Consider the following 26,496-nt stretch of genomic DNA (forward strand, 5'->3'; position numbering starts at 1 on the left):
GGTTCTGGAGGGGGAATGGTGCCCACACTGCATTTAGCTCCCTGTGACGGTTCCTGTACCATCACAGTCCCAGCTGTACATGGGATAATGATGCTTGATGTGGCGGTGTTTACTTTTTCAGCAGTGCTTTGCCATGGTGGTCTCTGATCTGTTCAGCTGTTCTCTGCCCTGTTCAGCGGTGCTGTGCCCTGTTCAGCAGCCTTCACCATGGCGGTGATTCCCTTGTTCAGCGGTGCTCTGCCATGGCGGTCTCTGATCTGTTCAGCGGTTCTCTGCCCTGTTCAGCGGTGCTGTGCCCTGTTCAGCGGTCTTCACTATGGCGGTGATTCCCTTGTTCAGCGGTTCTTTGCCATGGCACTCTCTGACCTGTGCATTGGTGTGTGGCATGACGGTCCCTCCTTTTCCAGTGGGTCTGTGGCAGCCGGGGCCCTCCTGGGCACTGACTCCGGCGGTGGTCTCCTGACCAGTGATGATACTCGTGCCCTCCTGGGCAATGACTCTGGCGGTTGTCTCCTGACCAGTGACGATACTTGTGCCCTCCTGGGCAATGACTCTGGCGGTGGTCTCCTGAGCAGTGACGATACACGTGCCCTCCTGGGCAATGACTCTGGCGGTGGTCTCCTGATCAGTGAAGATAGTGCTGCCCTCCTGGGCACTGACTCCGGCGGTGGTCTCCTGACCAGTGACGATACTCCTGCCCTCCTGGGCACTGACTCTGGCGGTGGTCTCCTGACCAGTGACGATACTCCTGCCCTCCTGGGCAATGACTCTGGCGGTGGTCTCCTGACCAGTGATGACGGTGCTGGCGGTGGCGTCCCGGCCGCCGGGGAGGATGGCGCCCTTCTCCGCCGTGCTGCTCTCACCAGACTGTGCAGACTTCCTCTGGCCCTTCACCACCTTTGGAGGAGTCACAGCTGACTCTGCAATCCCCCTGGGACCCTTGTGAGCAGTTTTGCCACCCGGAGTCTTCACCATGTCCCGTCGGCCACTTTCCAACTTGAGATGCTTTACAGGGGGTGAACTGGCAGTGGTTTGGCTCCGTGTCACACTGCCTGCCCTGGTGGCCGGTGCACTCCACACACCTGTAACACGCACCACTGGTACTGGAGTCTTTTTGGCTGAGGTGCTACTACGGGACTTATGAATTGGAGGGGTGGGGATGGGGCAAAGAGGTCAAAGTTGCTGAGGGAGAGTTTCTGACGAACACTGGGATGGGTAGCTGGAAGGGGTCGGTAGTGGAGGAAGAGGAGGTGGTTGTAGGAGGTGTCACTTTAGGTGTTTTGGGTGCAGGTACTGGAAGCTCTCGTGAGGTGGATGGATGTTGGGTGTGTGGGTGCCCGCGTTTGTGTACTTTGGGAGGGGGCGTCACAGACACACTGGGAGAGGACACAGGGGACGTGTTAATGGGAGTGGGGGTGGTGAGTGCAGGTGAGCTGGGTGTGGTGCTGGGTGTTCTGGTGCAACTCCTAGTGCCTGTAGATGTAGTGCATGCAGGTGAGAGTGTAGACGACACTGGGAGGGAGGAGGGAGACGACGAGGAGGGGGACACAGTGGAGGCAGTGGATGTTGCTGTGTCTGTATGTGACTGATGCTTGTGTGAGTGCCTGTGGGATGTGTGGGGCCTATGTTTGCCTGAGCTACTTTTGTGTGTTGAGGTGTGTGCATGCTTGTCTGTTGGTGTGCTTGGGATAGGCTGGGGTACAGGGGCTTGGGTCTGGGTGGAGGAAGTTGGAGGGGGGAGGCTAGACACAAGGACAATGGCTGCCATCAGTGCTGAGGCCAAAGATTGCAGGGTTCGATGAAGGGCAGCCTGACCAGAATGAATGCCCTCCAGGAATGCATTACTGTGTTGCAACTCCCTTTCTACACCCTGGATGGCATTCACAATGGTAGACTGCCCAACAGTGAGTGACCTGAGGAGGTCAATGGCCTCCTCACTGAGGGCAGCAGGGGTGACTGGAGCAGGGGCTGAGGTGCCTGGGGCGAAGGTGATGCCCACCCTCCTGGGTGAGCGGGCACGGGGTGAATGCTGAGGGGCTGCTGGGAGGGCGGTGCTGGTAGGGAAGGTGGCGGCTGTACCTATAGAAGTGTGGGGCACAGATGGTGCCGCCACCACAAGGGAGCTCCCATCGGCGGACGAGTCTGTGTCACTGGTTGGTGATCCGGTGCCCGACGTGAAGCTCCCCTCGCCCTCCGTCCCACTGGTGCATTGAGTCCGTGGTGTGGCCCTCCATGGCCATGTGGGATGCAGCTCCCTCATGCTCCGGTGCCACTGTACCTCCGCCTGATGATGCTGATGCACAAAAGAACAGGGAGAGCACAAAAAGGGGGGGGGGGACGACAGAAGAAAGACAGGTTGAGTGCATGGCATACCGCTACTCTTGGCGGACAATACAGACACAGCAGCCCCCTGCACTACGCCGTGCTCCTGGCCTCTACAGATGCAATTCCTGGGATATGGCCTACATCGCTATGGTGGACTTCTGCACACATGGATGCCACAGGGGCATGTATACCTGTACTTGGCACTCTACTGTGGTGGGGTGGAGTGCCACATGGCCTGCATTACGGAGGGGCCTAGCCTCTGGAAGTCGTCCTGGCCTAGGGAAACCCACAGCCCTCCTCCCACACCTAGACCCCTCAAATGCGCGCAAAGTCCCCAGAATGATGGTGTACTCACCCCCTTGTGTCTGCTGTGATGCCCTCAAGCGCCCATCCAACTCAGGGTAGGCCACCGCCAGGATACGGAGCATCAGGGGGGTCATGGGGCGACGGGCACCCCTCCCATGTTGGGAGGCCATCCCCAGCTGAGCCTCCGCCATCTTCTTGCTCCAGCGGCGAAGTTCTTCCCATCTTTTACGGCAGTGGGTGCCTCGTCTCTGGTGGACCCCCAGGGTCCGGACGTCCTTGGCGATGGCACGCCAAATGTCCTTCTTCTGGTGGGCGCTGACCTACATGACATGCACAGAAGAAGAGAAGTCATTAGCAAGAGCACCATCGAAGTGAGTGGCCCCCATCCCTGCCCTTGCCATGTGGCACATGCATTCACAGTCCTTCATGTTCACTGCAATCTGCCCCCTTCCCTCTTACAACCAGCTCTCTCCACCCAGGCATAGCCCATACAACGTGCTCCCTGTGTACTTACCTGTTGGTCTGGAGGACCGTAGAGTAGCGTGTACTGGGGGGGACCCCGTCCATGAGCTTCTCCAACTCCTGAGCAGTGAAGACAGGGGCCCTTTCCCCAGACACAGCAGCCATTGTCTCTTCCAGACCGAGGTCACAGCAGCACTTGCAGTGTAGGTCCTCTCCTGTCGAAGATCAGGTATCAAGTGATTGAACAGATAGAAAATGGCGGTCACGTCCGCTGCGGTGCGTATCATCACCGCCGGCGCACTTCATCATTGGCTCCTGGGACCCATAGGGTCCAATGTTAACCAATGCAGCATAGCCCCGCGGTCTACGACCGCCTACCGCAATGGTGTACAACGCCAGCGCAGTTACCTCACATCCCACTGTCCCAGTTTAGAGATCAGGCAGTCGCCATTTCAGGGGCCCACATGGCTTTATTTGCAACTGCGTCACACATACCTGGGCCTACACTCGACACACATATAGGAAGATTTTTGTCTTTGGTGTCGTGTTCTGTGTATCTGTGGGTACATACCTTGGATCTTGTTGACTCTGTGGTCGCTGTTGTCCTTCCTAGGCACCGTCAGCTTGGACATTTGAGAAGATGGTGGAATCCTCCGGTGTACCGACCACTGGTGGACCTGTTGACAATGGAGGAGCGACATTTACTCATCACCTACAGGTTTGACCGTGCCACTATCCAGGAACTATGTACCCAGTTGGAGCCAGACCTGATGTCACCAATCCGCCATCCCACAGGAATCCCCCCTCAAGTGCAGGTGCTGTCAGTGCTCCATTTCCTTGCAAGTGGATCGTTTCAGACAACAGTGGCCATGGCATCAGGGATGTCCCAGCCTATGTTTTCCAACGTGTTGTCCAGAGTGCTGTCTGCCCTGCTGAAACACGTAAGGAGCTACATCGTTTTAACTCAGGTGGAGGATTTGCCAACAGTGAAAGGTGACTTCTATGCCCTTGGACATATCCCCAACATCATAGGTGCTATTGATGGCACCCATGTAGCTCTGGTCCCCCCCACAGGAGTGAACAGGTGTACAGGAACCGGAAGAATTATCATTCCATGAATGTACAGATGGTATGTTTGGCAGACCAGTACATCTTGCAGGTAAATGCAATGTTCCCTACATCCTGCGCAATAGCAGCATCCCTTATATGATGGGTCAACTCCAGAAGCACCGGGTGTGGCTATTGGGGGACTCTGGTTACCCCAACCTGTCCTGGCTATTGACCCCAGTGAGGAATCCCAGGACCAGGGCAGAGGAACGCTACAATGAGGCCCATGGGCGGACTAGGAGGGTGATCGAACACACCTTCGGCCTCCTGAAGGCCAGGGTCAGGTGCCTGCATATGACAGGTGGTTCCCTATTCTACTCACCAAGGAAGGTGTGCCAGATCATCATCGTCTGCTCAATGCTTCACAATCTTGCTTTGCGACGCCAGGTGCCTTTTCTGCAGGAGATGGTCCAGATGGCGGTGTTGTGGCAGCTGTGGAGCCTGTGGAGCCTGTGGACAATGATGAGGAGGATGCTGAGGAAGAAGACATAGACAACAGGGAGTCAGTCATACAGCAATATTTCCAGTGACACACAGGTGAGAACAGTTTTCTTTTTACCATTACATTCACTTTCACACTTCTACCTCTATCCTGTCTGTCAGTTCATAGCAGTATTTGGTCACTGAGTTGTACCTTTCCATTACGGTTTCACAGGTGTGGTTAGCAACGTGTGTCATCTGCTTGCATCCTTCAAGGACTTGTGATGTGTGACATAGGTATGTTGGCTATAAAATTGGAAAGCATGTTGACACTGTCATTGAATATACATATTTACCAAATCACAGACTGACTCCAGATTATTTTGTGGTTCAAGGGTGTTTATTTCAGTGCTCAAAAATGGAGGGGGGTAGTGATATGGTGATGGGGGACGGTGGAGGAATGTCCATGGCAGAGTCCAGTCCATTAGTCACACAGGTGCACTGCCCATATGGGCATAGGAAGTGGAGATGGGGCAGTTCCAATCGGGACAGGGTAACAAAGTGAGACAGTGGGAGGACAATCAGGGTGGTCTCATTTCCTGGCGGGGTCTTGCCATCTTGCTCTGTCCTGTTCCTGGATCTCAGGGACCGCTTGCGGGGTGGTTGTCCGTCTGCAGGGGGTGGGGTGCTGGTGTGGTGGTCCTGTGGCGGGGCGTCCTGTCCACTAGCGCCTGCGGAGGTGGTGGGCAGTTCATCGTCCATGCTAGTGTCAGGGGCCCCTTGGAGTGCCACGGTGTCCCTCATGGTCTTTTGTATGTCCTTCAGCACCCCTACGATGGTGCCCAGGGCGGAGCTGATGGTTCTGAGCTCCTCCCTGAACCCCAAATACAGTTCGTCCTGCAGGCGCTGGGTCTCCTGAAACTTGGCCAGTACCGTGGCCATCGTCTCCTGGGAGTGGTGGTATGCTCCCATGATGGAGGAGAGGGCCTCGTGGAGGGTGGATTCCCTTGGCCTGTCCGCCCCCTGTCACACAGCAGCCCTCGCAGTTCCCCTGTGTTCCTGTGCCTCCGTCCCCTGGACCGTGTGCCCACTACCACTGCCCCCAGGTCCCTGTTGTTGGGGTGGTGGGTTATCCTGGGTTCCCTGTAGTGGTGGACACACCGCTGATTGACGTGTCCTGGGTACGGAGGTATGGGCCCGCTGGGTGGGTGCTGTGCTGGTGTTACCAGAGGGTGGAAGGTCAGTGTTGGGCTGTGCCTGTGCAAGGGGAACCGACTGTCCCGAGGCCCACAATGGTCCGGGCTGGTCATCAGGATCCAGTAGGGCAGAGCTGCTGTCGTCACTGTGGGCCTCTTCTGTGGGTGGAGTGGAGTTGTCTGGACCCACCGGTGTGGTGATGTTCTGTAGTGGTCCTGCAGGGATATAAGAGAATGATTAGTGCATGTGTGTGAGTAATGGTGTGCAATGGGTGGGTGTTTGTGTACCCCAGTGCAAGCATTCCTGTGTGTGGGTTTGTGTGATGATGGTTAGGGGGTTGTTATGGGTATGTGCAGTGAGCATGCTTTGGTGAGGACTGACCATACTTTGTTTTTGCATGCGGGGCTTGGTGCTGGAATGGGTGGTTTGTGTTATGAGTACATTAGTGAGGAGTTGAAGTGATAGGGGAGGGGGTGAGGGTGGGGGTCTGTGATGGCATGCAGGTAGGGTGGGGGATATAATAGTTGAGATTTAACTTACCAGTGTCCATTCCTCCACCGACTCCTCCGAGGCCCTCTGGATGCATGATGGTCAAGACTTGCTCCTCCCATGTTGTTAGTTGTGGGGGAGGAGGTGGGGGTCCACCTCCAGTCCGCTGTACCGCGATGTTGTGCCTGGATACCACTGAACGCACCTTCCCCCGTAGGTCGTTCCACCTCTTCCTGATGTCCTCCCGATTTCTTGGATGCTGTCCCACAGCGTTGACCCTGTCCACGATTCTTTGCCATAGCTCCATCTTCCTGGCTATGGATGTGTGCTGCACCTGTGAGCCAAATAGCTGTGGCTCTACCCGTAGGATTTCCTCCACCATGACCCTGAGCTCCTCCTTGGAAAACCTGGGGTGTCTTTGGCGTGACATGAGGTGGTGTGGGTGATGTGTGGGGTGGTGTAAGTGTTGATGTGTGTGGTGATGTGTAGTGGTGTGTGGTGTATTGTGCGAGGAATGTTGTATGGATGATGGTGTTGTGTGCCTCTATGTGGTGGGGTTCTCAGTTGTTGTGCTCTCTGTCTATCTGGCCTTTGTCTCTGATTTTTGGTCGTAGGGGTCTGTGGGTGATGTGGGTGTGTGTTTTATATTGTGTTGGGTGTGTGGGAGTGGTGTGTGTATGTGTACCAGGTGTGTGTAATTCGAATTGTCCAATGTGGCTGTGTTTTGGAGATGTGTGTGTATTTTGAGCACGGCGGTGTGTACCGCCAATGGAATACCGCGGCTGAAAGACCGCCGCGTGGATTCGTGTGTCGTGATAGCATGGGCGTGTTTCTGTTGGCGTGACGGTGGAGGTTTTGTTTTCGCCAGTTTATCACTGACCTTTGGTGTGGCGGTCTTGTGTGGGTGTCTGAATTTCGGCGGATTCCGAGATGTGGGTCATAATAGCTGTGGCGGAATTCCGCGGCCGCAGCGGTGTTTTGGCGGTCTTCTGCACGGCGGTAAGCGCCTTTTACCGCCAATGTTGTAATGAGGGCCTATGTGTCACTGCAGGCAGAGAACGGGAATGCACTATATAATGTTAAATGCAGCACATTCCTGCCCTCTCCCTTTCACCCAGGACAACACAACAAGGTGGCTTACTGTGTTGCATGAACATTTCTAAAATATGCCACCTAGTGAATAATGAGGGTGTGATATATATGGATTGACATGTTATAACACCATAGCATTGGCATATTCACTTGTAGAAGCATATATTCTTCATATTGCTGTCTACTTGAAAGTGAATGAAAATAATGTCAGAATGTAACAGAGATCATTTATGGCATATCCAATCATGGAATATTTGTAACATATCCCTGTTTCTTTCCAGAGTTATAAACAGCATCTCCTGAAGATCAGCCTGTCTGTGATGATCAACCTGTTGATGCCACCCTCCTACTCCAAGTGAATGATGACACCTTCCAACAACTCCTGGATACAATTGAAACATCTTCTGCAAGCGAAGACAATGTTTTTATGTCTGAAGATGAACCAACCCAGACTGGACATGGACCATCAGCATATCATATTGCAAGTGAGGACTCTGAAAAAGTTGCATTTCAATAGCGAGTGGTAGACGTCCAGCAGCAAATGGTTGATGAAGTCAGGTTGAGGATGGAGATTATAGTGGGAACTCTTGAAGGAGTCCTTTGGTGGCTCAGTCCTGATGAGAGGTTGTTAAAGGCTACTTTTGTCACCTACTCTTGGCTCCATGGGATTGATGTCTTTTTGGTAATATCTCTAGAGCCATGATGCAAAAGGACCAGCAACACCAGCCTTAACATCTGATACCAGTGATGTTATTAGCCAGGTGGGAAACACCAATTCCCCATCCAATCTTTGGAAAGAGTACTGGAGGCTTTAGGTAATTGTTTGGAGGCTAATATGGATTACTTCATGGCATCAACAAGAGCCCTCAATAGCAACATTGTAGCTGTGTTGCCCAACCAGTAAACCCTTGCCAGGGACTACCATGCTACTTTACTGGCATTCATATATGTAATTTTGAAATTGGGAATAACATGTACTACCTCTGATGTCTGACGTCTGTATTTCAGAGGTAAGTAACATCACTCCTCGGACTCCTATTCCAGCTCCATAAACCCCAGTGGAAACAGGACACTCATCAGGGGAGGTAGATGTACAGTTCCCCAGTTTCAGAATCAGAAAATTCCATAAAAGTATTTGTGAAAGCCTCCTCAACAGTTTTACCATCTGTCCTGTGTAGGACATCATGCCACACTCTTTGCAAATCCACTGCGGTACTCTATTTCTGTGGAGAATTTGATCTTGCCCAATTGTTTCAATTGAATAGCATCCATATTTGATCACCACTTTTCCTATGTAACACAAGTTAATGAAAAATGTTTGCGACATGTACTTTGAATCACTACACGCTGGTATTTGGCACTATGGAGGTCATTATGACCCTGGCGGTCATGAGACTGCCAGGGCCATGGTGGTGGTCGAATCGCTGCGGTCACAGTGGTCTGACTGCCACATTATGACTGTGGCAGAGCTGCCACGGTCCAACCGCCGACACTACCAGGCTGGGGATTACTAGTGCCCATCCACCAGCCTGTCCATGGTGGTAAACTCTGCCATGGAAAGGCTGGTGGAATTCACAGAACCATAGCGCATTTCCCTACCTGAATTACGGGCAGTGGAATACGCAACGGGTTCTCTGCTGCACCCGCTGCACCGCCACATTGCAGCTGGCTCCAATGGGGAAACCATAATAGGGCTGGTGGGGTTCAGGCCACACAGGCGGCCTGTTGGCAGTATGGCATGGCAGGCGAATGTCATAATGAGGGCCTATGAGATGATTTACTGAAAGTATGCTTATCACATGATGAAATGTGGGAATCTGAACCAGGTTATTATTAAGTAATTTTGAAATCCCATGACCAAATTTGTATGCTGTAATATCTAATGTCTCCATGCATACCTTACAAAAACAGGATATCTAAGGCAGAGGGGAATAAAGCAAATATCACTTGCATTCTCTGAATCTGCAACTACTACAATGACTTCCAATGTAATGGAAGATTGAGCAATGTGTAGTACCTCAATGGAATGTTAGAGTAAAATCAACAAGCAACCTCATCTTGATGAACAGATAGAGAGATGATTCAAAAGTGCACAGACTTACCACCTCCAAAAAGGAGGTTTCCCTGATCCATATCTATGCTGCAAAGTACTTACCTCCATGTAATTACATAGGTTGTATAACTCAATGCTCCCAAAAAAGTTGCTCATCAATATGTGACTCAGGATGATTGAAGCACTGCTAGCCAGATAACAATGGCCATATTTGTTATAGATTTGCATTGCACTTGCACCACACAAGGGGGCATAAGGGCAATGTAATACCTTGAATGACTTTTACCAAGCCATGAAAGGCCACCTTGTGTGGCCCTGTGTGTCTTGGGTAATGGGAAGTAATGTGAGGCAGGGCAATATAACAGCCTTGTCTTACTCTTCCCTAGAAAAGTGTTGAGCATGGGTGTACCCACACATCCAAACATTAACCCTTTACATGTGTCGGTTGGCGGGAGCCTTCTGAAACCATAGTGCTCATGTGCATTGGACAGCCCCTTGGCCATCCACGCACATAGCAAAGGAAATCCCTTTGATGCTCTTCCCCAGCAACCAAGGCTAAAAATATCCCCACCATCAAAAGATGATTGGCATGCCGTGCTCGCTGAGTTCATTGCAGGGGAAAAATTAAAGTAAAATGAACCAATTGGCTCATTTGCTTTAATTTGTTTGGTGCTCAGAGGCATATCTGAGCCCCGTGAGCACCGATTTCAATGGGAGGGGTACGGTTGTATAGGGGAGAATCTTTCCAAAGGTGACTTTCCCTAGTGGATTCCTGCTTGGGGATTGCCTCAGAAGGGTGATACCCAAGCAGGGATCAACTCTACTAGGCTAACCGGGAAGAGGAAGCAGCCCTTTGGGCAAGGGCTTTTTCTCCCTTTTAATTTTTTTAAATGGTACAGTCTTTCTGCCCCCGTTGGGTGGCAGACAGGGGCAATAGCCCACCTACCACCAGGGACTATTTACTTAATTTAGTGCCTTGTGCAGAATGGGAAAGACAATGCCTCCACCTACCCCTAAAAATAGGAACAATCTTTCTGTCCCCCAGGGGGGGCAGATGGGGGTTATTATCCCCGATCTTTCCCCAAGGGAAGCAGACATCCCACTATATAACAGAATTTGTTTTGCTATTAAAGAAGGGTGGGGACTTCCCAGGACAGGCACAGAAAGGCACAGCAAATAGGAACAGTGATGAAACTTCTGGAATCCTCAGGAATCTATAAAATTCCTGTCACCAACTATTGCCCCATCCGTACTGATAAAAACGCTGCCACACTTGTGTGGATGCCTAAAGCAGTGTCAGCCTAAAAATGCATGAAAATAAAAAATGCCCTTTTGGATCTGCATTGGTTCTCCTGCAGTTTCTACATGTTTTTGGCCCTTCCATGTCCCAGGCACTTGGACCACCTATAGAAATGAGGTATCATTATTATTGAGAGTCTGAGGGGAACACTGGGTGGTAATTTGTGGCTCCTCTCGGATTCTAGAAATTTCCATCACAGAAATATGTGGAAAATGTGTTTTAGGCCAATTTTGAGGTTTTTCGAAGGATTTTTGGGAACAGAACCTAGTGATAGCCATACAAGTCACTCCATCCTGGATTCCCCTGGGTGTCTAGTTTTCAAAAATGTTCAAGATTGCTAGGTTTCGCTAGTAGCTAGCTGATCTAGGACCTAAAATCCACAGCTAGACAGGTTGCAAAAAAAATGGGTCAGTTTTGGTTGGAAAAATTTGATTTGCTCATGTTGCATTATGGGCCACTTCCTGTTTCGAGCACTAGGCCTACTCACACAAGTGAGGTACCATTTTTGTCGGGAGACTTTGAGGAATGCTGGGTGGGAGGAAGTTTGTAGCTCCCCTTATGATCCAGAACTTTCCATCACAGATATATGAGGTAAATGTGTTTTATAGACAGATTTTGAGGCTTGCAAGGGATTCTGGGTTACAGAACATGGGGAGAGTCACACAAGTTACCCCATCCTGGATTTCCTTAGGTGTCTAGTTTTAAAAACTATAGTTTCCCTGGGTGCTGGCTGAGCTAGAGCCCAAAATCTACAATTAGGCACATTGAAAAAAGGGTCAGTTTTCAGTGGAAAAATGTGTTGTCTCCACACTGTGTTTTGGGCTGCCTGTTGCAGGCACTAGGCCCACCCACACAGCTGATGTACCATTTTTATTGTGATACTTTGGGGAAAACAGAATCATAGAACAAGTGTAATTACCAGTTGCCTTTCGCTGCATTTCTGCCTTCCAAACTTGGGACAGTGTGTAAGAAATGTCATTTTGAGAAATGTCTTCTAATTCACATCCTAGTATGGGTTTCACCAATTCAGAAATGTGCAAATAACACTGCTTCTAAACTCCAAAACTTGTGCCCATTTTAGTAATGCAAATGTTTCCTTGATACCTAGGGTCGTATTTATACTTTTTGGCGCACAACTGCACCAACACAGTTGTGCGTCAAAAAATGTAACGCCGGCTAACGCCATTCCAAAGCGCCATGCGGGCGCCTTATTTATGGAATGACGTTAGCCGGCGGAGCTGCCCGGTGTGCGTAAAAAAAAATGACTTACACCAGGCAGCGCCGTCGTAGGGGAAAATGGAGCTTGGGCGTCAAAAAATGGGGCAAGTCAGGCTGAGGCAAAATTTTCACCTCAACCCGATTTGCGCCATTTTTTTTTACTCCCAACCCCCATTTAAATGACTCCTGTCTTAGAAAAGACAGGAGTCATGCCCCCTTGCCCAATGGCCATGCCCAGGGGACTTCTGTCCCCTGGGCATGGTCATTGGGCATAGTGGCATGTAGGGGGGCACAAATCAGGCCCCGAAATGCCACCCAAAAAAAAAATATATATACTTACCTGAACTTACCTTAAGTTCCCTGGGATGGGTCCCTCCATCCTTGGGCGTCCTCCTGGGGTGGGCAAGGGTGGCAGGGGGTGTCCCTGGGGGCATGGGAGGGCACCTCTGGGCTCCTTCCGAGCCCACAGGTCCCTTAACGCCTGCCCTGACCAGGCGTTAAAAAATGACGCTAAAGCGGCTGGACGTCATTTTTCTAGACCCGCCCACTCCCATGGGCCATGACGCCCAGGAGTGTAAATACGGCACACATGCCTCAGAGTCATTTTTTAGAAGGGAACGCCTACCTTGCATATCATTAACGCAAGGAAGGTGTCCACGCAAAAAAATGATGCAAACTCCAAGATCTTTGGCGCTAGACGGGTCTAACGTCAAAGTATAAATATGGAGTTAGTTTTGTGTCGGATTTGCGTAAAAAAAAACAACGCAAATCCGGCGCAAACAGAGTATAAATATGCCCCCTAGTTTTCACTTTTTATCTTTACCAAATCAATTACTGTATGTGGCACTTTTGAAATGTTCAAAAGGGGGTTGAACCGTTGGCTTCAGTCTCTCAGTATTGGCAAAAGCATGCTTGACGGGCTCTTTAACTTTATAGATCTCCGGGCTATGCTGGGGAGTTCATTTGTTCCTTAGACGAAAACCTCTCAAAATATCTCTTGAAACTTTCTAGCTCTACAATCCTGGTGAACTGACTATTCATTCAGATAATATTTCTGAGGTTCAAGTCAAGCTTTTCTTGAGATTGTGGCTTTGTGGAATTTGAGACAATTTGTTCATCAGTCTACTCATTGGGACGGCCATATTCTACACTCCATCTTTTCAAATGCCCTGGTGTTGGTCACTGATTTGAAGATGATTGATTGGTGGGATAATTTCATCATCTTCTTTTTATGGAAGGTTGACTTGAAACATAATGTGGTGTCTATTCTTTACGAAACCATGCTGGTATTAAGTGGTGGCATAAAGGTTCATTCCAACTCTGTCAACTCTTGGCTACTGCAAATGGCAAACTCAGGTGCACTTATTAAAGCTCAGAAATCAGCTAATCATTCCAGTAGACTGTCTTTTGTCCCAAGGTTTAATGATGAATTCAGGGCTCTTTGCAAGTACTGCCACAAATTAGAAAGTGTCTGGAGAAAGAAAAATCTTCACTTTGACAAAGTCTACTACAAACAATGTGAATGAATATCATGGTGCCATTAAAAATCCTCAAGCCACCTTTTTTCTTATTCAGTTGCTCTGTCAGGTAATACAGCGAAGTAGCTTTCTAAAATAGTTTTTAAAAAAATCCCCCATCCTGCTGCTCCCTCCCAGCCTTTGGAGGCCTCCCAAAATTTGTGTGATCAATTAGCAGATATTTTCAATATTATAATTCAGGGCATTGTTGAAACTATTAACTTTATGGCCACTAATGATTTTTGCGGCAACAGTGTTGTTGGGGTTGTTAGCAATGGACCTCCTAAGACAATTTACTGTTCACTAATATAATTTATCCCCTTCTCCTTTGAAGAGACTGAACAGGCCTTGCCTGGTTGTAAATCTGGTTCTCCTGATGACCCTGGTCCTCCTCGGATTCTGCAGTTGTGTCCTACGATCATCAATCTTTTTCTAAATCCATTACTAAATTGCTCCATTGACAACAGTGCCAATCAGTTGTAAACATGCTAAGTTAATAATGCTCCTGAAAAGACCCTTCCCTGACAAATGTGTTCTCTCTAATTTTAGTCCTATCTCCCTTCTGCCCCTTCACAAAGATTCTTGAAAAGCTCAATAATCCCTTTAGTGTGTGTGATAGCCAATGGCAGTCAAAGGACAACTACCCTGGTGTGGGTCATGACTACTGGCCATCTCCAAGGAGGGCTTTCAAAAATTCTCCAGTCCAGAGGATTTTTTTAAAAACCCTATAGGGACGCAGAGTAGCTTCTGCATCTTCCCTGCTCCCATCCAAAACATCCGTAACATCAGTGCACTGCGAGGCGTGCTGAAATCACAAAACCCCACCTGAACGGTTTGGGGTGGGTGTTAAGATATCTCCCTTGTTTGAGGGAGGCATCGCTGGAAAGGGAAGAGGTTCCCTTTCCAATGATACCTCACAGAAACCTATTCCTGATCATGGATTGCTGCATGCCACAATCCATGATCAGGAATCTCACTAGGCCCCACCAGGCCACCAGGGGTACGCAAGCGGGGGGTTGGCCCAATGGTAACAGGCTGGCCCTTCACCTGGGGCATTTCAATATCTTTTGGTTTTTTTTCCTCTGGGGGCACTATCTCACCCCCACAGTGGATAATATATTTAAAAAAAATAGGCTACCAGGGAGACCACAATGACGTTCTGCCCACATGGTAATAGGCCATCCCTCCACCCGGGGCATATTTAATTTTAAATATATTTGGTTTTTTCCCCTGAGGGCGCAATCGTGCCCCCAAGGGGATAATGAAATGAAAAAAATAATTAAACAGTGTGAAATTGTCAGGGGCTCAGACCTCCGATACATGGGCCTACCCTCTGTGGGGGCTAATTCTTTTGTAAAGATGTCTGTATTCCCTGGGGGCTGTGATCAGCCCCCAGTGAAACTACACATCTAGGAAACAAAACATTTATATGTGTGTGTGTGTGTGCATCTCTCTCTTTTTATAAATTCCTTTTTTAAGACATGTGTGAATTACCCGGGGGCCTTAGGGCCTATCATGGCCAGGGAAACCTCACATATATAAAAAAGGGATTGATATATCTATATATCTATATCTGGATTTTTGACTGTTGGCCCAGTGTAACTCTGACGCTGTGAAGTTCAGGCGATCGAGAGCGGGATTAATGATCGCATACCTGACATATGGTGAGAGTATAGGGTTCTGCTCGTTGAAACTGGTATTGAGACGCCAATGGCCGCGCAGTTGGGAACGCGCGGCTTAGACGTTAATGATTTGAACTTTCATTGCGCATAAACAGCAATACAACGGCAACATTTCAGCAACGGAGAGAACTCGGTATAGTAAACCTTCAAATTCCCGATATATTTGTTTGAACTTGATTATTGGAAAGTGTGCGGATATGCGAAGAGTTACTAAATATGCGACTATAATTAAATGTAACGGCTACAATTATCATACTGATTTTGAAGTTAACAGTTTGAACTTTCAGCACGTCTAAACAGCAGGATAATGGTAACAATTTAACAACGGAGAGAATTCTTACAGTAACCTCCGAATTCCTGTTTCTTTTTTAACTTGATTATTACCCGGGATCGGGTACGATTTTGGAGGGTGTTTATAATTGGGGATTTGTGAGGAGTTACTGAGCATGCGACAATAACCAAATGCAACAACTCCAATTTGCACACTGATTCTCTGGAATTCATTTTCTGGAATATATCTTAGTATTTACGGTTTGTGTAGATTTAGTAAAACAAGTCTTGTCTCTCCAAAAGACATGATAAAACACTCAAGAAGGTATACAATTGTCATTGTAGTCTGACGTGTTAAGGCAAGGGGAACTGGGTACTTTACCCAGGGGATTTCATTTGTTGGATTGAGTTATATTTTTGTTTTTTATCATTATTTGTATAATTTTTCTTTTCACATTTAGATTTGGTAACAGGTTAATTAGAATGGATGATGATATTGACAACCAGAGAAAAATGGCTGCTCAGGTACTGTTTGCTAAGACTACTATAAGAGGAAAATTGCTTGGGAATGATGCAGGTCGCAACAGTGATTTGAATACATTATTATATAAATTGGAAAAAATGTGTAAACATGAAATATCTAAATGGTGGGAAGCTACTTCTTTACAGAATTATATTGATCAAGACATGGTCCCGAGAGGATTGAGAATTTTTATCACACCAGCATATGAGTCATCCAATCATGAGATATTGAAAGAATGGGCGGAGAATTCGGCAACAAGTTCTAAACACATGCTTGAAATTTTGGGAAAATATGCGTGGCGTGACAGGGAGATCTTATTAGCAGATATCAAGAAAATAAAAGAGGATTTTGCCTCTAGACCCGAAAAAGAATTCATTGCTAGTTTCTTTGAAACAATGAAGATAAAGTTGAAAAAATATGAAGATGATATAAAGATTAAAAAACAACAAAAACTTCATAGGATCTTAACTTTTAGCAGGAAATATGATCACCTTTACAAACCAGGATTAAATTATTCTATACCTGTGGGCCAGCCCTCAACCTCTGAAGGTGAGCTGGAAAGTGCAATAGAGATTGACTCTCTGAGTTCAACAGACAGTGAGATCTCTAATGTTGAAATTACTAATAAGCCGGCTAATTTTTTAGACGAGTATCGCCTGCTACGACATGGCAGGCAGGTTTCCTACAAACAGAAAGGAGAGGGACAGAGCTACAGAGGCAGATCAATGGGCCGAAGAGGAAGACGAGCCGGAGTCAAAAGAGGAGAGAGAGATCTAGAAACCGTAATAAGAAGAGATCTAAACTCGGAGCAAGTGAGAAAAACAACAAGAGGCTCCAATGCTCCGACATGATGGATAGTGAAACGGTGAATACGACTATCATTAATTTATCAGATTACCAGTTAACAGAGGAAGATAAAAAAACATTGGGGCATATTTATACTCCGTTTGCGCCGAATTTGCGTCGTTTTTTTCGACGCAAATTCGACGCAAAACTAACTCCATATTTATACTTTGGCGTTAGACGCGTCTAGCGCCAAAGTTCATGGAGTTAGCGTCATTTTTTGGCGTGAACACCTTCCTTGCGTTAATGAGATGCAAGGTAGGCGTTCCCGTCTTAAAAAATGACTGCGATGCATATGCGTCGTATTTATACTCCCGGGCAAAAATGACGCCCGGGAGTGGGCGGGACTAAAAAAAACCCGCATTTGCACCGGATTTTAGCGCCTGGGTCAGGGCAGGCGTTAAGGGACCTGTGGGCTCAGAATGAGCCCAGAGGTGCCCTCCCCTGCCCCCAGGGACACCCCCTGCCACCCTTGCCCACCCCAGGAGGACACCCAAGGATGGAGGGACCCATCCCAGGGAAGAAAAGGTAAGTTGTGGTAAGTATTTTTTTTATTTTTTTTTGTGGCATAGGGGGGCCTGATTTGTGCCCCCCTACATGCCACTATGCCCAATGACCATGCCCAGGGGACAGAAGTCCCCTGGGCATGGCCATTGGGCAAGGGGGCATGACTCCTGTCTTTGCTAAGACAGGAGTCATGTTAATGGCGTCTGGGTGCCCAAAAAACATGGCGCAAATCGGGTTAAGACGATTTTTTTGCCTCAGCCTGACTTGCCCCATTTTTGGACGCCCAAACGCCATTTTTCCCTACGTCGGCGCTGCCTGGTGTACGTGTTTTTTTTTCACGCACACCAGGCAGCGCCGGTCGGCTAACGCCATTCAATAAATACGGAGCCCGCATGGCGCTTCAGAATGGCGTTAGCCGGCGCTAATTTTTTGGGCGCAAAACTGCGTTAGCGCAGTTTTGCGTCAAAAAGTATAAATATGGGCCATTATGTCTAGGTCTTTCTTTCTGTCCTAATGTAAGATTTAATTATGCTGAAACTCACATTGATCTGTTTAAATTTATAAGGAAATAGAAACTAAAAAAATGGTTTAAATTGAAAGGAAATATCGGTAATTGTTTAGAACCTCTTATGACTAATGATAGTGGTGAACATGTTCTATCTATTGGTGATGTTGACACTCTGCTAACCCTTCATGAATTAGAACAAGACCAACGGGTAGAGATTAATGGGAAAGATTTATATCAGACTTTAGATGATTTAGGCATTGTATATGATCTGGCAGCCCGTCTGGTTTTAAACCTAAGTCGGCATTCTTTCCGAATATGAATCATGACAATATTGACACCTTCTATGATATGACAGTTCAAAGTTTGACACATTTTCGACATCGAACATGGTTCAAGCCCAAATGTAATAATAACATGACATACAGACAAAGTGAAACCATTAGATTGTTAGCGGAGGACAATGATACTATTATCTGTCCTGCTGATAAGGGAGGTGATATAGTACTTTGGAAGAAACAAAGATATATTGATGAGGTTATGCGCCAACTGAGTAATACGCAATACGTAATATGGGAATTTGGCACCTCTTGACAGAGTGTAAGGACAAGGTCCTCTTATTATGGGAAGAATATTGTTTCCTGAAAAAGGATTATCCTAAGTTACCTACATTATATATTCTTCCTAAAATTCACAAAGATAGAGACAATCCTCCGGGGAGACCAATTGTTTCCTCATGTGGGAATGTATTGGAAAATGTGTCTAAATATGTGGACTTTTTTCTGAGGGAATTCGTTATGAGTCTACCCTCTCATGTTCGAGACACTAAAGATTTTTTAGGTAAATTAGAAGGTATTATCTGGGAAGATGATTTCCTGCTAATTTCTTTAGATGTCAATTCTCTGTATACCATCATTGATCATGAGAAAGGCACACAAGCATGTAGACATTTCCTGCAGACAAGATCTTTAAGATATTTGGCACATACTGACATGCTCATTGAGATGATGAAATATTGCCTGACTAATAATATTTTTCTATTCAATGGCAAGCTCTATAAACAAGTCCTTGGGAATGCAATGGGAACTTGCTTTGCTCCCAGTTTTGCCTGTTTATTTATGGGTTTGTGGGAAGAAGAGATTTTTAAAGACGAAGAAAAATATCCAGAAATTAATCAAGCTACATTGTGGCTTAGATATATTGATTACCTCTTTATAATTTGGAAAGGATCTGAGAATGAGGCTATATGGTTTATTGAGAAACTCAATGAAAATGACTGTAATATCAGATTGACATATAACATCAGTCGTTTTTCAATCGATTTTTTGGATACTAGGATTAAGATTAAGGATAAAATGATCCAAACTGAACTTTTTCGTAAAACTACAGCAGGTAATAGTTTACTGCACGCTACCAGTGGACATCCCGATATACTTAAATTGAGTATCCCTTATGGAGAATTATTAAGGGCCAAAAGAATCAGCAATACAGATGAGGCTTTTGAACGAGAACAGAACGATATGACTGTAAGGTTTAAACAAAGGGGTTACCCGGATTGGGTAATCAAAAAGGCCACAGACAAAATCAAGAAAGTAGAAAGAATTCAGACACTTTTTGATAATACTGGGAAGGTGGAAAATGAGAAGAACGAGGACGTCAGATTGGTCTTAACCTATAAAGAGGATTTTACACAGATTAAAAAGATCATTTCTAAACATTGGAATATTTTGAAATGTGATCCTATTATTGGCAATGAGATTCAGAGGTGGCCCTTAATTACTTATAGAAGAGGGCGTAATCTTCATGATAGGTTGAGATCAAATGATGTCACGTCTACTTCTCAATTAAAGGAACATAACTTACAGGGATTCTTTCCATGTGGCCATTGTAAGACATGCCGTAATAGTTTGACAAGGAAAGAGTATCCTACAAGTAAACCAGGAATGAATAGACAAATTAAGCAGTTCTTGACATGTAGTACTCCATTTACTATTTATGTATTGGAATGTCCTTGTCATCTCAGGTATGTGGGAAGCACGAAACATGCTGTGAAAAAATGTATTCTTGAACATATGCGTGCCATTACAACAAAGGATTCACATTATCCTGTAGCCAGACATTTCCAGGACAATCATAATTCTGATATTACTCTGTTATCTTATTTTGGTATTGAACATGTGCCACTACATCACAGAGGTGGTAATAGAGAGTTGACTTTACGTAAAAAAGAATCCCGATATATTGTGGATTTAGGGCAGGTGTAGTAAACTTCAATTTTGCAACGTGCAAATTGCGAGTCTGACCGACTCGCAATTTGCAACTCGAAAAAGTGGATGCAGAAAGGTGTCTCAGACACCTTCTGCGACTCACTATGGGGTCGCAAAGACCCACCTCATCAATATTCATGAGGTGGGTCACAGTTTGCGACCCCACAGCGAGTCCCTGCACTCACAGGAATGATGGCCTGCTGTAGTCAGCAGACCTCCATGTCTGTGACTGCTTTGTCAATAAAGCAGTTTTTTTTTCATTTTTCAGCCCATTTTCCTTAAAGGAAAACGAGCTGCAAAATGAAAACTAAACCGAAACCATTTGGTTTCGTTTTTTTCAGAGTAGGCAGTGGTCCATAGGTCCTGCTCGGAATTTTTTTTTTTTTCGGCATTCACAAAGGGGAAGGGGTCCCATTTGGACCCCTTCCCTTTTGCGAATGAGTTACCACCAGTGTGACACTGGTGGTAACTGCGAGTTGGTTTGAGACCACATTCGCGGTCAGAAAGCAACTCTGAATGCCGATGCGGTCGCAAATAGGAAGGGTACCGACTCGCAATTTGGGGATGAGCATTGCGTTCAGCCTTTTGCATGCCGCAAACTGCGTTTTTCGCAATTTGCGACATGCAAAAGGCTTCGTACATCTGGCCCTTAGAAACTAAAACACCGAGAGGATTGAATATTGGTGAAGAGCTGAATACCTACTTATTGGATGATTAACATGATGAATTTTCTGATATAAGGAACTGTTGATACTGCATCTTACTCTTTATAGCATTTTTATAATGATTAACAGTGGCTTTTGAATTAGTTCTTATTTCTTTAATTAGTTCTTATTGTAATTCATTTATTTTATTTATGTCTTTTCAGAATGGTGGGCTCCGGATCGATTCCTGATTCCTGAATTGATTAGTGCTTGTTTCCTCACATGGTGATGGGTATTGGCCATATAGAAATAGTGATGAGCTCTTTCTCTATAATTTTTGCAATGATTTAAAAGGGAGAATGAATTTTAATTTTCCTAGAAAAAGAATAAGATTTGTATTATTTAACAATTGGGGGGTTTTGATTTAAAGAAGAAATTGTAAACAATATATATATGGTATTTGAATTTTAGTATCTCAAGTAGAAGGGAATGAGATTTAGAATTGTGATACTGGCTTCATTTATATTTATGAAAAATAATTTCTTTGAGAAAATCATTCTATTGGATGTATATATGAGACGTATTTATATTTATATCTATATTTATACTCATATTCACATATATATTTATATTGACATTATTTATTGATATATGAGTGTTCCTTGTTATTCTAGTTGAATAATTTATCATCAATGAGATGGATATTTAAACATAGATATATATATATATTAGCTTTATATTTTCTATTTATTCAGCCCTATACCCTTTTGTTTATATGTATTTTTGTTTATATGTATATTTATATTTGTATTTATATGAGAAAGAAAAATGTAGTCTTGTAAAAAAAATCAGTCCTGTTTCTATGGCCGTGCTTGCTGGGTATTTAATGCTGTATGTATTGGTTGAATTATACACGTGATTAAGGCTGCTTGTCAGCCGAAACGCGTTGTGCTAAATAAACAATTTCTACTTCTGATTTCCTGAGTGTGCGGTTACTACGGAAGTTTTTGATGTTCAAATATATATATATATATATATATATATATATATATATATATATATATACATATGTCATGAGAGAGAGAGTCTCTCTCTTTACATATACATATAGAGAGAGAGAGAGAGCGAGGAAGAAATAGCTCTCTATACATGTGTGTGTGTGTATATATATATATATATATATATTTGTGTATATAGTATACATATATATGTATATATACATATATGTATATATATACATATATATATATTTATATACACACACACACACACACACACAACTTTTGTGCAGCAGTAAAAATGTTAAGATAACTCTTGTGATTATGTTTCTGCTACAGAGACAGAGGTTAGCGCTTTTTGGTAGTGAACAAATACAAGGAGGAGTCATGGGACGGGAGCTCTAAATCTGATTGTCGTACGGGGCTCCACCAGCGCTAAAGGCTGTGGTGCTAAGAATGTGGCAAGGCAAAGTAATAGTGTGTCTTTTTTGTTTTTTTCAGTGTCTTGAGAGAACCCATTGATTGAGGTAGGAAGCGAAGGTAAGGTGACTGATATTTACTGTTGCACACATCACACGCACACCAACCAGCAATTATGTGAACAACATATCTGCCTTCTACTGTACATAGGCCAGTGTTTTAGAGGGACAGTTTAGCTAATAGCAGAGATGGTATCTTGTTGGATGACTGCTGCTCCTTTTTCAGTGATTCTGAGGGAGACAATGAAGACAGTCATGCTGTCCCTTCATAAGCACAGTCTGTGCAGCGGGACAACAGCAGGTTAGCCCAACCCAGAGAGGAGGCATGTTTGGCGACAAGCACATACAGAGTGTTCTATTTCTAGCCCCCAATTTAATTCAATCCTAAATTCCACCTTTAACTGGTGACACTAGAAGTAAGGTTGATACAGCCAACATTTTGCCAATTGACTACTTACATCTCTTTTTGGATGTTGACTTCCTTCAGCAAATTGTGCAGTTAACACATTTGCATGGCAAACAATTTCTGAGGGAGCATGGAGGCACTCTCGTGCCCCATTCTAGGGCACTCCAGTGGACCCCCAATTCCCTTTGAGTTGAAGATATTTTGGGGTCTTATGCTCAAAATGGGGTTAGAGCAGAAACCTACCTATGCAGTTCTTTTGGATGACTTTCATGATTTGGGTGAACACCATATTCACACTGTATGTGAGTAGAGATCATTTTTTTCTATTGCAGTGCATGCTGCATTTCAATGACAATTCTGCTGAATTGCCCCGGGACCATCAAGACCATGACAGGTTGTTCAAAATTTGGCCTGTCGTGAAACATTAGTCTGCCAGAAGTGCTCACTATGGCATCAAGCTGTACATGCTCTGTGAGAGCTCTAATAGCTATGTGTACACCTTGAGAGTTTATACAGTGATGAACTCCATGCTAAACCTCTAGGTTGCCCTCCACGGTAGAGGACACAGAAAAGACTGAATGGGCCCTGTCCAGCCACTCCTTTGCAAAGGTTATACCCTTAATGTGGACAATTTATAAACAGCAGTTGATCTGTTCAATGAGCTCTACAAAAGTGGCACTGTGGCCTGACGTACAGTTTGTTGTCACCCAAAAGGATTCCCACAGGAGCTTGTTTGCAAGGAGCTCCAAATATCCCAGAGTACTGCGTTGCATTCCAACAAACTGCTCACAGTCAAGTTCTCAGATAGGAGTGATGTGTAAATTTTCTCTACAGTTCATGATGAGAACACTTCCCCCATCACTGTTTGAGGTGGGATTGGTTGAAGTCCACAAGCCCACTTCTATACGATTACAATAAGTACATGGGCAGAGTGGTTAAGAAATCAGGTTTCAACATTTAATGTGAGTTGTAAAACTCTTACTTGGTGCAAGATACTGTTTACCTATCTGATCCAGAATGCAACATGCAATGTGTATGTTGCTTATCATCAGGCAACCACAGGAAGACTCATGTCTTTCCTTTACCTTCAGTTGTCTGTGATTGAAAGCCTCACTGCTGCTACAGATGCAGCAACCTCCACGTCATACCTTCTGGAGGATGTGGCAAGGTTGCAGGAGCGGCACTTTGTGGATCGCATTCCTAAAACACCTAAAAAGGATCATGCATGTAGTTGCTGTAAAGTGTAGTTGAAGCATGGAAAGAGGCAGGGAAATCATTATTACTGCCCGAGTGACCATCTCAGCCAGGCCTGTGTTTTCCCACTTGCTTTATGTTGAGTCATAATAAAGCAAACTTCTGGGAAATGGACTGAGATGGAACCACCTTTGGGTAAATCTTTCAGTGGCTGTGCATGGACATATAATGCCATGGGCCACTACTGTGTTAGGCAAGCAGCCACAGAACTCTAGGTCATCTACTTCAGGAAATCATGGCATGCGCGACACCTTTATCTGCCCTCAGAATGTAGTAGGTGTTCTGTTCAAAGATTAATGTGCATTATAGTCCCCACACTGCACATACTAGTGGACAGAACATATACCACATTGTCACAGAATACCCTCTGCAGCAAAATGCTAAAGCTGTGACTGAATTTTAAAGTGCTTGTTAGGGAACATATGTATTCTGCACAAGGACCACCCTGATTGCCAAAGAGAACCAGAGTAGGTCTAATAACTCAAACAATAGTCCTGTAGAACATATTCACCAACATTTCTACTTGCTTGTAAAGTGTGCAAACTTATTTTTTAGCTTCACTTTCAAAGCAAAAACTTGAAGTGTCGGTGTATGAGTCTCACAGGATATTTGTTTGGATTTTTGGTTTAGAGACCTTAGGCAGTATTCACCTGCATCTCTGCCTTAGTTTCAATGGTAGATATGCTCATACAGTTCGAGGAATAGCCCTCACAAGGCATTTTCAGGCACCCCCAGCTTACATCCACAAACTGGAAGGAGTTGGATTTAGCAAAGTGAGTTCTCTAAAGGGACATGAAGGACATCTATTTCTGAGCCTCATGTGGCTGCCATGGGAGCCATTTCTAAAGGTTCACTATGCATGCTTTTGGTAATGTTGAGAAACAAGGAGGTAGTTACTTCACAGGTGGTAAAATTTAGTCAAACAAATTCAATCCTGTGGCGTTTTAATGTGATGGGCCCTTGTCTGGCAGGGGTGAGTTGATGTGAGTGCAGATCAGTTGGATTGGGACCGTGGCCAGTGGTCTGAAAGTGTTGTGCGTGAAGAGCGTGTGACTGAACCTTAAAGCTGATGGTACCGTAAAGAGGCTTTATGGCACACCTTCAGAAGGCTTGGTTTCAAGATTCAGGTATTTTGGTACATATCTATGATTTGAAACCAGAATTTCTAGAGGTGCTACAGTGGATTAACTTTAACAAACTATTACCAGATTTATATCTGTGGTGGTAAAATGGCCCTTACTAGGAACTCCTTGTTTTTTTGTTTTGTTTTTTTGTCATTATGCATAGCTGTGGAGTTTGAGTCATAGCTCAGCCTGCACTTAGGCAAACCTACACATTTTTGAAAGCCAAACAACTAGAGAAGTCCAGGTGTGCATGGCCTGCCTAGCTGTCACCAGTGTTTTTTACCCAGAATCCCCTGCAAAGCTCAAACTTTCATTTAAAAAAAAAGAATTGTTGCGTTTCTGTGAGGAAGATTCTTAAAATGCCACAAATCTCCTATCACCTAGCACTCATGAGAAAAACGGTGCCTCACTACTGTGAGTGGGCAAGTGGCAGCAAAAGGTAAGAACCCAAAACATATTGTGGAGACATCAAAATTATCTATCACAAAACAACCTGGTTTTGTAAGGCGAGCATCAGCGGTTTTGGACCTGGGCTCGGCGGCCATAACCTACCAAACCTAGACATTTCTGAAAACTAGACAGCCTGGGGAGTACATGGAGGTATGGTTTGTGTGGATTCTCCAAATCTTTATTACACAGAATACCCTGCAAATTTGAAACGTGGAATAAAAATACTATTTCCCCTTGTATTTCTGTCCTGTAAACTACAGGAATGTGCAGAGAACCACAAGATTCCTTCCACCCAGTGGTTCCCCACTTGTCCTGATAAAAACATTAACCCATTTGTGTTCCTGTGCTTAGTGCCCGCATCAGGAATGGATCACCCAAGGGTTCAATATCAGCCCTCATGCAAGGACTACTATTGACCCTTTTGTCCAGAACCTCACATCACAGAAATGTGAGTAAAATGTTTTTTTTAGACAAAGCTTGAGCTTTTCAACGGATTCTAGGTAAAAAAAAACACAGTGAAAGCCATGCAAGTCAGCCCACCCTGCATACTCCTAGGTGTCTAGTTTTCAAGCATGTACAGGTTGGCTAGGTTTCCCTAGATGCTGGTTCAGCAAGGGTCAAAAATCTCACCCAATTTTGGAAAAAAGGTTCAGTTTTCGGTTCAAAAATTCACTGCTTCCTTGTTGGTTTTTGGGCTGTTTCCTAACTCAGGCACTTAGCCTACCCACACAAATGAAGGACCATTTTTATTGGGAGATTGAGGGGGAAAGCCAGGTAGAAGGAAGTTTGTGGTTCCCCGCAGATTCCAGAGCATTCGCTCACAGAAATGTGAGGAAAATGTTTTTTAGTTAAAGTTTGAGGTTTGCAAGGGATTCTTGGTAAATAAAATGTGGTGAAAGCCATCCAAGTCGGCCAACCCTGCATACCCCGAGGTGTCTAGCTTTCTTTTTGGTGGGCTGTAACCAATCTGTTTGGATGGCTCTGTTTGCCTTCAATCTTAAACCTCTGTCACTGGGTGTCTACAAGGCTCCGCCCTTAGCCTGATGCTCTTTAACGTT

Source organism: Pleurodeles waltl, chromosome 8 (assembly GCF_031143425.1).
Source record: "Pleurodeles waltl isolate 20211129_DDA chromosome 8, aPleWal1.hap1.20221129, whole genome shotgun sequence".
Lineage (NCBI taxonomy): Eukaryota > Metazoa > Chordata > Amphibia > Caudata > Salamandridae > Pleurodeles > Pleurodeles waltl.